Source organism: Somniosus microcephalus, chromosome 12 (genome assembly GCF_052327205.1).
Source record: "Somniosus microcephalus isolate GS21.2 chromosome 12, FLI_Smic_1.0, whole genome shotgun sequence".
NCBI lineage: Eukaryota > Metazoa > Chordata > Chondrichthyes > Squaliformes > Somniosidae > Somniosus > Somniosus microcephalus.
The window spans coordinates 108465123-108481164 of record NC_140998.1 but is presented as its reverse complement, the minus strand read 5'-3'; positions in this window follow the sequence as shown (position 1 = coordinate 108481164).

Below are 16042 nucleotides of genomic sequence, written 5' to 3'. Positions count from 1 at the left end.
ACAGGCTCCTAACTTGAAAGGTGTGCCAGTGACTACAATCACGCTGACTATGGTTGTAAAAGTTGCCACAGCACCTGTCGAGGTACCAGGAGAGAATCAAGTGATATTGGTCAAGACAGCTTGCATTCGGGAGGCAACAGATGCAGTCTTGTGGAGGACTAGCAGCTTCATTCATTTCTCTGAAAGTGCAGAAATACAAGTGGACAAAGAGCAAAAATATTGTGCTTTCAAGGCATGGCATAATCAAAGGCCTTAAGTCAACTAGTTCAATGAGGGTAAAATGGATATGCCAAACTAATGGTAGGGCAGCAGGAGTGGATGGTATTCATACCGAGTTTCTAAAATCTAATCTAGATTGGTGGTGGTGGGGAGGAATGGCAATAGTTTTGGAGAGCAGTGCCAGGAACCACCAGCTCTCCTGGGACTGGGGAATAGGATTCTATTTGAGGTATGCAGATCCTCGATGTTTCATAGCATAGTTATGATTTCTCTTCCCAAGAAAGGAGATCCCAGTGAACTTAAAATCTTCAATGGTGCTTGAAGGGTTCTTAGGGTGAATAAGTGAAGCATACATGAAATTCCTTGAAATGTTTTTATGCTAATGCTAGAAGTAGTATTAGAAATAAAATGCTGGAATTAAAAGGTCCATATGCTTCCATAGTGAATTTAGATGCAACATATATCTCTGGAATATGATAATAGTGATAGATCGGAAATGCAGTTGAAAGGTTACACAGTATTCCTAAAGATAGTTTAGGTCACGAAGGAGGGGGAGCTTTATTTGTGAAGGAGGATACTGTTCAGCAGGAAGGAGTTGAAAATATTTGGGCACAGCTGGAGCATAGAGTTTTAAGTCGATCCTTGTCAAGTTATTGGCTTTTTGGACAGCGGATATAGTAAGACAGGAAATTCAGTGAACAAATTACAAAAGCAGCAGATCAGTGCAGTGTTACTGTTATGGGGATATCCATCCATTAAATTCCAATGTTGTACAGCCAAGTGTAGAGTAATGCAGAACTCTTTTTGCTGACACTGTTAATGATTGTTTCTTTACTGAGCATATTAGGATGAATAAAATCATAGAATGGTTAGAGTACAGAAGGAGGCCATTTGGCCCGTCGAGCCTGTACCGGCTCTCTGCAAGAGCACTTCAGCTAGTCCCAATCCCCCGCCTTTTCCCCGAAGCCCTGCAAATTTTTTTCCTTCAGGTATTTATCCAATTCCCTTTTGAAACTCACGATTGAATCTTTCAGGCAGTGCATTCCAGATCATAATCACTCGCTGCGTAAAAAAGCTTTTCCTCATGTCGCCTTTGGTTCTTCTGCCAATCACCTTAAATCTGTGTCCTTTGATTCTTGACCCTTCTGCCAATGGGTACAGTTTCTCTCTATCTACTCTGTCCAGACCCCTCATGATTTTAAACACCTCTATCAAATCTCCTCTCAACCCTAAGGAGAACAACCCCAGCTTCTCCAGTCTATCCACGTAACTGAAGTCCCTCATCCCTGGAACCATTCTTGTAAATCTTTTCTGCACCTTCTCTAAAGCCTTCACATCCTTACCTAGGATTACATAGGATATATGGCACAGAAACAGGTCATTCAGCCCAACCAGTCCATGCTGGCATTTATGCTCCACTCGAGCCTCCTCCCATCTTTCCTCATCTAACTCTATCAGCATAACCCTCTATTCCCTTCTCCCTCATATGCTTGTCTAGCCTCCCCTTAAATGCATCTATAATATTCGCTTCAACCATTACCTGTGGTAGCGAGTCCCACATTCTCACCACTCTCTGGGTAAAGAAGTTTCTTCTGAATTCCCTATTTGATGTCTTGGTGACTATCTTATATTGATGGCCTCTAATTTTGCTCTTCCCCACAAGTAGAAACACTCTCTCTGTATTTACTCTATCAAAACCTTTCATGATTTTAAAGACTTCTATTAGGTCACCCCTCAGCCGTCTCTTTTCAAGAGAAAAAAAGAGACCCAGCCTGTTCATCCTTTCCTGATAGGAATTCGCATTTCTGGTATCATGCTTGTAAATCTTCTCTGCACCCTCTCCAGTGCTTCTATATCCTTTTTATAATATGGCGATCAGAATTGTACACAGTAGTCCAAGTGTGGTCTAACCAAGGTTCGATACAAGTTTAGCATGACTTCCCTACTTTTCAATTCTATCCCTCTAGAATTAAATCCTAGTGCTTGGTTTGCTTTTTTTATGGCCTTGTTAACCTGTGTCGATACTTTTAGTGATTTGTGTATTTGTACTCCGCGATATCTTTGTTCCTCTAGCACATTTAGATTCTTATTTTCCAAGTAATAAGTGACCTCCCTATTTTTCTTACCAAGATGTAATACCTCACATTTATCAGTGTTGAATCTGCTGTCCATATACTTAATGTATGCCTCTTTCCTTATCTTCAATTTTTCCCTTATGGCTTTATTCATCCATTTGTGGTGTCTCATTTGTGTTTAGCTTGTTCTTGTTTTTTAGTGGAATATATTTTTCCTGGAGTCTGTTGAACACCATTTTAAATGTTTCCCATTGCTGTTCTACGTCACTGTTTGCCAACATTGTTGTCCATTTTATTTTCCCAAGTTCTATTCACAGCCCCTCAAAATCAGCTTTTCTCCAATCTATTACCCTGGTCTTTGTCATGCTTATGTCTTTCTCAATTATTATTTTAAAGTGTATTATATTGTCACTATTGACTAGATGTTCCCCTACTTTTACTTCTCTTATCTGCTCTGGTTCATTCCCCATTACTAGATCCAATTGCGAATCCTCCCTTGTTGGGCTTTTTACATATTGGGTTCAAAAGGAGTCCTGTACACATTGTAGGAAGTCCATTCCCTTATCCCCTTTACCTACTTCTTCTGTCCAATTAATATCTAGGTAGTTGAAATCCCTCATGATTATTATTCTATGTTTTTTTACTTATTTCCCTAATTTGCATATTTCTTCCTCCACCTCCCACTATTAGGTGGTCTGTAGAATACCCCTATTAGTGTGATTGATCCTTTATCTTTTATCTCTATCCACATGGATTCTATTTCTGTCTTGCTGATAGCTGCATCACTTTTTGCTACTGCCATTATGTTATCCCTAATACGTACAGCTACTCCACCTCCCCTTTTCCCCCCCTCTATCTTTTCTAAATATGTTATACCCTGCAATGTTTAAATCCCAGTCCTGATTTTTCTGTAGCCATGTCTCAGTAATCCCTACTGTGTCTGGTTCCTCACAATGCATGATTGCCTTCAGCTCCCCTGTTTTATTATGGACACTGTGTGCATTGCTGTACAGACAGATTAACACATTTTTAATAGCAGTTCCTCTACTTTATTTTTAACCATCTTTTTAAACTCCTGTTCTATAACTATTTATGCCCTGGCCATCAATGTCCTCCCTTACTTTACTCTTTCCTATGCTCTCCTTTCCAGTTTTGTTTATATTTAGGCTGGTTTTATTTCTTGCAGATCCCTCTCGCCGTCTTACTAGTTTAAAGCCTTTGCAACCTCCCTTTTTACCCTTTCCGCTAGGGCACAGGTCCCATCTGGGTTCGGGTGGAGCCCATCCCATCGGTACAGCTCCTTTCTGTCCCAGTACTGGTACCAGTGTCCCATGAAAAGGAACCCCGCTTTCCCACACCATCCCTTTAGCCACGTGTTAATTCTCCTGATCTGACTGTTTCAGTGCCAATTTGCACGTGGCTCAGGCAATAATTCAGAGATTATTACCCTCAAGGTCCTGCTTTTTAATTTAGCTCCTAACTCCTGGTACTCAGCAGGACTTCCTCTCTGTTCCTACATAAGTCGTTTGTTCCGACATGGACCATGACAACTGGATTTACCCCCTCCCTTTCCAAATTCCTTTCCAGCCGCCACGAGATATCCCTTACCCTGGCAACACACCCTTCGGGATTCTCATTCTTGGCTGCAGAGGATGCTATCTATCCCCCCTAATTATAGAATCCCCCATCATTACCACATTTCTATTCTGCTCTTCCCCCCTTGGATAGCCTTCTGAGCCATGGTGCCTTGGTCTGCATTGTGGTTGTCCTCCCCGTAATCTTTCTCCTTGTCCACACAGGTAATGAGTACGTCGTACTTATTGGACAGGACCAGTGTCTGCAGGACCTCCTTCTCAACCTCTCCTAAGTCCCTGCTACCCAGCCCCCCAAGTCACACCCTCCCTTTCCTGAACCTGTGCTTTCCTCTAGGGTGTGACTATATTCTGGATAAAACTATCCAGAAATTCCTCTCCGTTCCTTATGCTTTGGAGTGTCTCTAACTTGCACTCAAGCTCAATGACTCTGAGCTGGAGTGACTGAAGGCAGAGACATTTCCTGCAGATGTGGGAATCCAGACAGTCTCACTGTCCACAAACTCCCACATACTACAGTCCCGACACATAGCCTGCCCTGCCATCTCGACTTTTTAAAAAATGTATTTGCTTATTTATTTAAAGTTTTTAATCAAATGATTATTTTTAGTTATATTAATTAGTTTATCTAGTTGTTACTATTTAATAACGTAATAGTTATAGTTTCCCAGCTCTTAGTTTAAAGAAAAAACCTGTAATACTCACCAACTAATCACCTACCTGCTGTCCTGTGACATCACTCGTTTTATTTTTAAAATCACCACTCAGGTCCACTGTGCCCTGGGCCTTCTCTTCGCCTGCTCTTTTTGTTGCTGACGCTGCTCCCGCTCAGGTCCGCTGTGTCCTGAGCCTTCTCTTTATGTTGCTGACGCTGCTCCCGCTCAGGTCCGCTGTGTCCTGGGCCTTCTCTTTATGTTGCTGACGCTGCTCCCGCTCAGGTCCGCTGTGTCCTGGGCCTTCTTTCCTAAAGTACAGTGCCCAGAATTGGACACACTACTCCAGTTGAGGTCGGACCAGTGTTTTATAGAGGTTCATCATAATTTCCTTGATTTTGTACTCTATGCCTCTGCTTATGAAGCCCAGGATCCCGTATGCTTTTTTAACTGCTTTCTCAACCTGCCCTGCCACCTTCAATGATATGTGCACATGCACCCCCTTGTAATCCTTTAGTTTTTATTGCCTCTCCTCGTTCTTCCTACCAAAATGTATCACTTCGCACTTTTCTGCATTAAATTTCATCTGCCACGTGTCGGCCCATTCCGCCATCCTGTCTATGTCTTCCTGAAGTCTATCACTATCCCCCTCACTGTTCACTATACTTCCAAGTTTTGTGTCTTTTGCAAATTTTGAAATTGTGCCCTGTACACTCAAGTCCAAGTCATTACTATATATCAAGAAAAGCAGTGGTCCTAATACTGACCCCTGGGGAACACCATTGTATAACTTCCTCCAGTCTGATAAACAACTGTTCAGCACTACTCTGTTTCCTGTCACTTAACCAATTTCATAGCTATGCTGCCGCTCTCCCTTTTATTCCATGGATTTCAACTTCGCTGGCAAGCCTATTATGTGGTACTTTATCAAACGCTTTGTCAAAGGCCATGTACACCACATCAACTGCATTGCCCTCATCAGTTACCTTTTCAAAAAAACTCAATCAAGTTAGTTAAACACGATTTGCCTTTAACAAATCTGTGCTGGTTTTCCTTTATTAATCCACACTTATCCAAGTGACTATTAATTTTGTCCCGGATTATCATTTCTAAAAGCTTCCTCACTACCAAGGTTAAACTGACTGTCTGTATTTGCTGGGTTTATCCTTACACCCCTTTATGAACAAGGGTGTAACATTTGCAATTCTCCAGTCCTCTGGCACTGCCCCCGTATCCAAGGCGAATTGGAAGATTATGGCCAGTACCTCCGCAATTTCCACCTTTACTTCCCTCAGCATCCTAGGATGCATCCCATCCGGTCCTGGTGACTTATCTACTTTAAGTACAGCCAGTCTTTCTAGTACCTCCTCTTTATCAATTTTTAGCCCATCCAGTATCTCCTCTACCTCCTCCTTCACTATGACTTTGGCAGCATCTTCTTCCTTGGTGAAGACAGATGCAAAGTACTCATTTAGTGCCTCAGCCATGCCCTCTGCCTCCATGCGTAGGTCTCCATTTTGGTCCCTAATCGGATTACTACCTGTTTACTATTTATATGCCTATAGAAGACTTTAGGATTCCCTTTTATGTTAGCTGCCAATCTATTCTCATACTCTGCCCCACTTATTTGCTTTTTCACTTTCCCTCTGAACTTTCTATATTCAGCCTGGTTTTCACTTGTATTCTCAACCTTACATCTGTCATACTTTTCTGTTTCATCTTACTTTCTATCTCTTACCTCATCTAGGGAGCTCTGACTGTGGTTGCCCTACCTTTCCCTGTCGTGGGAATGTACCTCGACACTACCCGAACCATCTCCTCTTTAAAGGCAGCCCATTGTTCGATTACAGTTTTGCCTGCCAATCTTTTGATTCCAATTTACCTGCGCCAGATCCATTCTCAACCCACTGAAATTGGCCTTCTTCCAATTAAGTATTTTTACTTTAGATTGCTCACTGTCCTTTTCCATAGCTAATCTAAATCTTGATACTATGATCACTGTTCCCTAAATGTTACCCTAATGACACTTGTTCCACCTCATTCCCCAGAACCAGATGCAGCAATGCCTCCTTCATTAGGCTGGAAACGTACTGATCAAGAAAGTTCTCCTGAACACACTTCAGAAAGTCTGACGAAGGGTCGTCGACTTGAAACGTTAACTTTGTTTCTCTCTCGACAGATGCTGCCTGACCTGCTGAGTATTTCCAGCATTTTGATTTTATCTCAGAAATTCTCCCCCCCCCTGCTCTTTACACTATTACTATCTCAGTCTATATTAGGATAATTGAAGTCCCCCATTATCAGTACTCTATAGTTCTTGCACCTTTCTGTAATTTCCCTGCAAATTTGCTCCTCTATATCCTTCCCACTAGTTGGTGGCCTATAGAATACACCTAGTAGTGTAATGACACCTCTATTGTTGCTTAACTCTAACCAAATAGATTGTATCCTTGACCCCTCCAGACATCCTCTCGCTCCAACACTGTAATATTCTCCTTAATCAATAATGCCCCCACCACCTCCTTTCTTTCTCTTCCCTATCTTTCCTGAACACCTTATAACCAGGAATATTTAGTACCCAATCCTGCCCTTTTTTGAGCCAGAAAGGACAATTCCCAGATGTATTTAGTAGTATCCTAGAGCCAATATCTGATCTCTATGTGAGGAAGCATCAGGGCAATAATATTATTTTGTTAGATTTCAGTTGATTAAATGGCACAATACTGCTGATAATTTAATGTTACTACCTAACTTTAGGGCGGGCAAAATTTTCACTAATGAGTGAAAGTACATTGGAGTATGCTGGTGGGCGATAACTGTTCAGCTACCATCACTGCTTTCCCCCTTTCCCTTGCCCACCAAGAAAACCTCCCCTCAAGCTCTCCCCTGCCCTAGCCCTCGACATTCTCTAGTTTCTCTCCCATCTCGGCTCATACTCTTGCCAAGCTCATCTTGTCTGAGACCCACCCTCGCCCATGTTAGACACTGCCTCAGTCAGATTCATTTTCAGTACTGCCCCTATGATGCACCAGCAAGGATTTAATTCTTGCATCAACATGATCATGGCACCTCCGTCGCTGTCAGCTTGCTTATTTGTTCATGTGTACTGTAGGTAACACAATCCTGTTTGTGATGCATGCAGTAGTAATGGTTGTGCTCGGTATTGTGGTTAGTGTGCTCTACTAGACTTTTTTTTTTAGCTCTAGCTGGTCCAAGAGGAGAGAACAAAAAATGTACAGATGGAAAGGAAATTATCAGTATCGATTTTACATCAAATTTATGGCTATCCGGGCAACACAAATAAAATCACTAGTACAAATAACAATAGCAACATAAAATTCTGACTCAGCATTGTATTTTGAGATAAACCCATTAAACATAAACAGATGAGGATCTCTGAAAACTTAGTACAGGAAACACATCTTTGAGATAAAGATGGTGGAAACCTCTGCAGAAGGACAAGCAATTGTAAACCTTCGTTCCTGCAAATAAAATGTTAATGTAGACTGAATGACAGATGGTGAACACAATTATATTGATTTTGATAAAAAGCAAAAACTGCAATGTTGGAAATCTGAAACTAAAACAGAACACGCTGGAAACATTCAGTTCAGCAGCATTTGTGGGGAGAAAGACGAGATAACAATTCAGGTTTAGACCCTTGGTAAGAAATGGAAAAAAATGCAGTTGAACAGCATTTAAAAATGGAAGGGGAGGGAAAAAACAAAACACACCCAAGAGAGGAAATAGAATAAAGTGTTCAAAAAGAAAATAGATGGTTAAATGGTTGAAGTGATATTAACATGAAGCATAAAGAGAGAATAAAGATATTTAAGAGACACAAAGAACATGGGAATAGCTAGAAATGGCAGATAGAAATGGAGACAGGAAAAGCTGGCAGTGTGAAACAGGCTCCTGCAGCCCAATGCCCTTGGAGAAGTAAAAAGCAAGCCAACACCAAGGGTGTAGACTACCCCACCAGCACAGTGTTCTGATGGGGACCCCCCACCCGAGGTGCTAACCCATCACTACCCCCATAAGGCTAATACTCCCATCCCACGTTGCCAGGATTTACTGCTGTAGAGAAAGTGGGAACTAAAGTTATGGTCTGATGTTATGAAAGTCAATATTCAGGCTAGAGGGCTGCAAATTGCCTAATGGAAACATAAGGAGCTGTTCCTCATGCATTGAACTTGCAACCCAAGCTCCCGGTCACGTGCCATTTCAATTTCCCATCCAACTCCCAGTCTGACGTCTCCATTTTTGGCCTGCTACAGCTATGAATCAAATGTTGAACATTGAACTATACGATATTAAGCCATTTGCTGGCATTTCAGAAATCTAGAAAGAATATGAGCCTGACAAATGTATGTTGAATTCTGAATTCTCCAGAGAGATATTACATGTTCCACATCAATGCACACAATACAAGTTCAAAGGCCAACTACTTCCTGATCTCCAAAGGTTTAGTATTGGAACTGAAAATCATTATTAGATATGGATATAAATGAATTACCTCCAAACTACATTGAGCAAAATAATGGAACTCAAATCAGTCAGTATGAATAGTCTATTATGTTTCTATAATAAAAGAAAGGCTCTGCCTTTTAAATTAGTCATGTAAAAATAGTTAGTCTAAAGCATCAGATAAAACATTTCAGAATAATAGACCTCAAGCAAGTAATACTCTTCTCACAAATGTAATAACTTTTATGCATAGTCACAAAATATATTAGCTTGATTTAAAAAGCAGTCAGCTTAATTGCTTTCATTGAACGTCGACACAAATGAACCAGTACATTTATGAAAAATGACAGTATCTGCTCAGAACATTAACTATCACAAACTCTTTGACTACTTGGCAATGTTTTCAAGCAGGGCAAGATAACTGATAGACCTGTACCAGTAGTTTAAAAGGGGATAAAATCTGTGTTATTGGGTAATCCTCCAGAAGGGAAGAGTTTCCATAGAATTTTTTGAGAAGTAATATTTCTGGCTGCTGACAAACTTAGTGAGGCCAACCAGAAAGAGGAGCTTTCAGTAACTCTAAATCAGACTCTATGTTAGTGAAATAAGGTCATCGACCTGAAACGTTAACTCTGTTTCTCTCTTCACAGGTGCTGCCTGGCCTGCTATTTCTAGCATTTTCTGTTTTTATTTCAGATTTCCAGCATCTGCAGTATTTTCTTTTTGTATCTATGTTAGTGTAGCCAGGCAAAGAGCACAAAAACTGAAAGTTATTTGCCCATATTTCTCATTGTGTAAATTGTCAGATTTGAGCCAAAATCTTGACAGTGTGATTTAATTGAGTACTTAGTGCTGTTATTAGAATATAGTCTTCAAAAATAAAGTTTCCAAAGGCTGTTGAATATAACACAAGCATCATTGCCAAATCACCAGGCAGTGCCACCTTCATGACATAGGCAAGATTTTTTTGATTAAAAATAATTTGGGATGGATTTATTTGATAATCTGATCCATTTGCAATTGAGGGGAGGGTTTCATTTTTGGCCTTGTATGACAATCTCACAATGGTAGACCTCTTATTCCAGGAACTTCTGCTATTGCTACTCTCTATAACTATTAAACTATTATCACAGTTAGTTAACAAAACACTTTGGCCGTGTGGTGGTAGTAGTACAAAGCATAAAATCTGTTCATACAGGTATAATATACCATATATTCACAGTAACTTCCAACCTACATTTGCCATAAAATCAACCTGCATGATTCATTGAAGAACTATATTACTTTAGTACCTTCCATTTACTCAGGATATCCGAAAGCATTTTGTAATACTTTGTTTTGAAGCGTAGTCAACTGTTACAAAGACAAACATGTTAGCCAATTTGCAAACACACTGGGAGAACCGACGAAGGGTTTCGACCTGAAATGTTGACTCTATTTCTCTCTCCACGGATGTTGCCTGGCCTGCTGAGTTTTCCAGCATTGTCTCGTTATACCGGGAGAACTCCCCTGCTTTCCCTCAATTAATGCCGTCAGATCTTTTGTGTTCACCTGAAGTCAGACAAGACGACTTATCCGAAAGATGACACCTCTATTAACACACTATCAGGCTCAAGGCCCTGAAGTGGGGCTTGAACTCACAATGATCTGAATCAGAGGTAAGAGTGCTACCAATGAGCCAAGCTGACACTTGATCTGCATTGATCTCTGATGCGACCTAATCTGGTTCAAATTTGAGGCTCGGCTCGTAAAGTACTGTACTAAATATCACAGGCCACCTATTATTTAATTTTATACCAATCCTTACTTGACTAGACACCCTGTACTATAGAACGGAGTAAATCATAATGAAGATAAAAGTAAAGAATAGCTAGTTATATATGAGAACTGTATTTACCCACAAAGATTAAACAAGTGGAGCTTGAAGTCCCAAATTCATGGCACGAAAACTGGGATGACCAAAGGTAGATTGGCTGTACCCTTTCATTACTTTTCTAAATAAATGCTGGATATGCATACCGGGTCAATTAACATATAAAACAGAAGGTAGACTAACATTTTGGGCGTGAACCGAATTGGCTGGTTCTGATGGAAGGGTCACAGATGCTGTATGATCTTCTGTATATTTTCAGCATTTTCAGATTTCCAGCATTCATGGTTTTTCATTTTATTTCCACAACATTTATTTCTTGGGTAGTCAGATGCTACTACCATGAGATTCATGTGATGAATACAAAAAAGTACACCTTATACCCTTGTAAAACAAAAAATGAAAATTATGGATGGTCCCTAACACAGTTCAGTCTGTTAATAGAACATACACTAATGACAAATTAAAAGCCTCCCAAACAATCCTCTGTGGCAAATTTATGATTAAAACTGGCAAGAGAATGCTGCACAACACAATAATGCAGAGAGCAGTGATAAATCAGATTGGTGACTAAGAAGGATTGATCACATCCCTCTATAACTCTAGTGCACCCATTACAGATATAAGTGCACCAAAGCCCTTGGGTGCGATACAGAAATGCTGACTTAGAAATTGATATGGTTCACAGTTCATAACACAGTTAAATGATAAATTAAAATGCATTCACTTTAAAATTCTACACCAACCCAATTTGATCCCAAGCTAGACTGCAAAGAGCAGGAGTAATGAATAAAGATAAATATATGGGGTAATGTGGTACACATATTATGGAGGTACTTACTATAGAAAGATATATCACTATTTTGTCACATGATGAAAGATTCAAAATTAACATAAGGAGGAAGTAACCAATTCTTAGTTCTAAGTGGTTACAATTTGAATTTACCAAAAATGTATGTGTCCTCCTTCATTATTGCTGAAAGGGTTTGTAAAGATTACTAATCTTTCTTTGACCTGGGGTACTGAGCTTTCCTATTATGGGATAACAGAGTTTTCATTGGTCTAATTTTGTGCGTCAGTAGCTAGCTGACATATTTTAAAACCATACAGGTGATACTAGAAACAGGAGTAGGCCATTCAGCCCCTTGAGCCTGTTCCGCCATTCAATTAAATCATGGATGATCTGTAGCTCATCTATCAATTGACCTAGCCTCAACAGCTTTTTAGGGCAAAGAGTTCCAGATTTCCTTGTGTGAATAAATGCTTCTTGACATCACCCCCGAATGGCCTCACTCTAATATTAAGGTTATGCCCCCGTGTTCTGGACTCCCCCACTAGAGGAAATCATTTACCTACCTTATCAAATCCTTTAATCATCTTAAACACCTCAATTAAATCACCCCTTAATCTTCAATACTCAAGGGAATACACCTGTCCTCATAATATAACCCTTTTAACTCTAATATCGTTCTGGTGAATCTGCACTGCACCCCCTTCAAGGCCAATATATCCTTCCTGAGGTGTGGTGCCCAGAACTGAACGCAGTGGGAGACACCATTAGCCACATCCACTGGGAATGCTTGCTTCCGCTAGCCAAGTCGTGCCCGGATGGAAGATAAGGGCAAGGAAGTGGCCTATACATGACTCCAGACCCACAGCAATGTGGTTGACTTTTAACTGCCCTTGGAAATGACCTAGCAAGCCACTCATTTTCATCAAACCGCTACAAAAAAGAATAAAACTGGACGGATCACCCCACATCGGATATGCCGGTAAGTCATCCAGCCCAGTCGACCCTGCAAAGTCCTCCTCACTAACATCTGGGAACTTGTGTTGTGCCAAAATTGGGAGAGCTGTCCCACGGACTAGTCAAGCCTTTCACACCGGCAGGACAGACCCACAAGAGGTGGTGGCACAGTGGTATACAGTCAGGAAGGAGTGGCCCTGGGAGTCCTCAACATTGACTCGGGACCCCATGAAGTCTCATGGCTTCAGGTCAAACATGGGCAAGGAAACCTCCTGCTGATTATCACCTACCGCCCTCCCTCAGCTGATGAATCAGTACTCCTCCATTTTGCCCACCACTTGGAAGTAGTACTGTGCAAGTGCACCAAATGTACTCTGGGTGGGGGACTTCAATGTCCATCACCAAGAGTGGCTCGGTAGCACCACTACCGAGCTGGCAGAGTCCTGAAGAACATAGCTGCCAGACTAGGCTTGCAGCAGGTGGTGAGAACACCAACACAAGGGAAAACCCTGCTTGACCTTGTCCTCGCTAATCTACCTGTCACAGATGCATCTGTCCATGACAGTATTGGTAGGAGTGACCACTGCACGGTCCTTGTGGAGATGAAGTCCCGCCTTCACACTGAGGACACCCTTCATCGTGTTGTGTGACACTGCTACTGTGCTAAATGGGATAGATTCAGAACAGCTCAAAACTGGGCATTCATCAGGTACTGTGGGCCATCAGCAGCAGAATTGTATTCCACCACAATCTGTAACCTCATGGCCTGGCATATCCCTCACTCTACCATTACCATCAAGCCAAAGGACCAACCCTGGTTCAATGAGGAGTGCAAAAGAGCATGCAAGGAGCAGCACCAAGTGTACCTAAAAATGAGGTACCAACCTGGTGAAGCTACAACACAGGACCACATCCATGCTAAACAGCAGAAGCAGCATGCTATAGACAGAGCTGAGCAATCCTACAACCAACAGATCAGATCAAAGTTTTACAGTCCTGCCGCATTCAGTTGTGAATGGTAGTGGACAATTAAACAACTAACAGGAGGAGGTGGGTCCATGAATATCCCCATCCTAAATGATGGCGGAGCCCAGCACGAGTGCAAACATCTTCAGCCAGAAGGGTCGAGTGGATGATCCATCTCGGCCTTCCCGAGGTTCCCACCATTACAGAAGCCAGTCTTCAGCTAATTCGATTCACTCCACATGATATCAAGAAACGGCCGAGCGCACTGGATACAACACAGGCTATGGGCCCCGACAACATTCCGGCTGTAGTGCTGAAGACTTGTGCTCCAGAACTAGCTGCGCCTCTAGCCAAGCTGTTCCAGTACAGCTACAACACGGACATCTACCCGACAACGTGGAAAACTGCCTAAGTATGTCCTGTTGACAAAAAGCAGGACAAATCTAATCTGGCCAATTACTGCCCCATCAGCCTACTCTCAATCATCAGCAAAGTGATGGAAGGTGTCGTCAACAGTGCTATCAAGTGGCACTTACCAATAACCTGCTCACTGATGTTCAGTTTGGGTTCCGCCAGGACCATTTGGCTCTAGACCTCATTACAGCCTTGGTCCAAACATGGACAAGAGCTAAATTCCAGAGGTGAGGCGAGAGTGACTGCCCTTGAGATCAAAGCAGCAGTTGACCGAATGTGACACCAAGGAGTCCTAGTAAAATTGAAGTCTTCAGCTGCTTCATCAGTGAACTTCCCTCCATCATAAGGTCAGAAGTGGGGATGTTCGCTGATGATTGCAGTGTTCAGTTCCATTCACAATTCCTCAGATACTGAAACAGTCGTGCCCGCATGCAGCAAGACCTGGACAACATTCAGGCTTGGGCTGATAAGTGGTAAGTAACATTCGTGCCACACCATCTCCAGCAAGAGAGTCTAACCACCTCCAGCAAGAGAGTCTAACCACCTCCCTTTGACATTCATTGGCATTACCATCGCCAAATCCCCCATCAACATCCTGGGGGATCAGCACTGACCAGAAACTTAACTGGACCAGCCACATAAATACTGTGACAAGAGCAGCAGGTCAGACGTTGGTTATTCTGCAGTAAGTGACTCATCTCCTGACATCCTAAAGCCTTTCCACCACCTACAAGGCACAAGTTAGGCATGTGATGAAATACTCTCCACTTGCCTGGATGAGTGCAGCTCCAACAACACTCAAGAAGCTCGACACCATCCAGGCGAAAGCAGCCCACTTGATCAGCGGCTCACCAACACATCATCAAGGGCAATTAGAGATTGCCAACAAATGCTGGCATTGCCAGCGACGCCTACATCCCTTGAATTAATTTAATAAAAGATTAATTTTTTTATAGCTAAGTACTGAATCGCAGAATATTAGAGCACTGAAGTAGGCCATTCTGCCCATCACCCCTGTGCCAGCTCTCTGAAAAGTTCCATTCCCTGCCTTTTCCTTGTACCTTTTAATTTTTTCTTTTTCAAATTATTATCCAATTTCCTTTCAAAAGATATTAAGTATTCTGTTTCCACTACTATTTCTGTTAGGGCATTCCTCTGCATAAAATAATTTCTTCTAACCTCTTTTTTCTTTTGCCTATTTATGCCCTCTACTTACTGACTCGTCAACTACTGAAATAGTTTTTCCTATTTACTTTATCACAACCCCATATAATTTTGAGCATCTCTCATCTTTTAAATTCTAATCTAAGGTGGCCACACTGTCTCTAGCCTCTCCTCCCTGGTATAATCTTTGTGAATCTCTTCTCCACTCTCTCCACAGTCTTAACATCCTTTCTAAAGTAAGGCACCCAAAACTGGAATGAATATTTGAACTGGAACCGAAACAATGATTTACACAGGCTTAGCGTTTCCTCTTTACTTTTGTACTCCTATTTATAAAGCCTAGAATTGCATAAACTTTTTTTTAAGAACAGCTTTATCAACTTGTCCTCCCATTTTTAAGGACTTGTGTATCTGAACCCTTACATTTCTGTGCTCTTTTTAAAGTTTTATCATTTAGTATACACGTTCTCTCCTTATTCTTCCTCTCAAAATGTATCATCTCTCACTTCTCCGCATTAAATTTCATCTGACATTTACCTGCCAAGTCTATTAACCGGTCTAGGTCCTCCTGAAGTTATTCACAGTTCTCTTCACAGTGAATCACACTCCTTAAATTTTGATAGTGCCCTCATGCCCAAGTCCAGATCATTTACATACACTGAAAAGATAGATACTTATTGATAGATTTTTTTTTATAAACACCTTCTAGAAGGGTTTTGGAAATTTGTAGAAGAGTTTTAGATGACTATTTCAAAATGCTTTGGTTTAAACTATGTGCATATTTTATGTTCAGGTTAAATGAAAGCTATACTTTTACCTCCAACAATTATATAGAAAAATGCAGTATTTACCAAAGGTCATAAAAGAAAATGCAG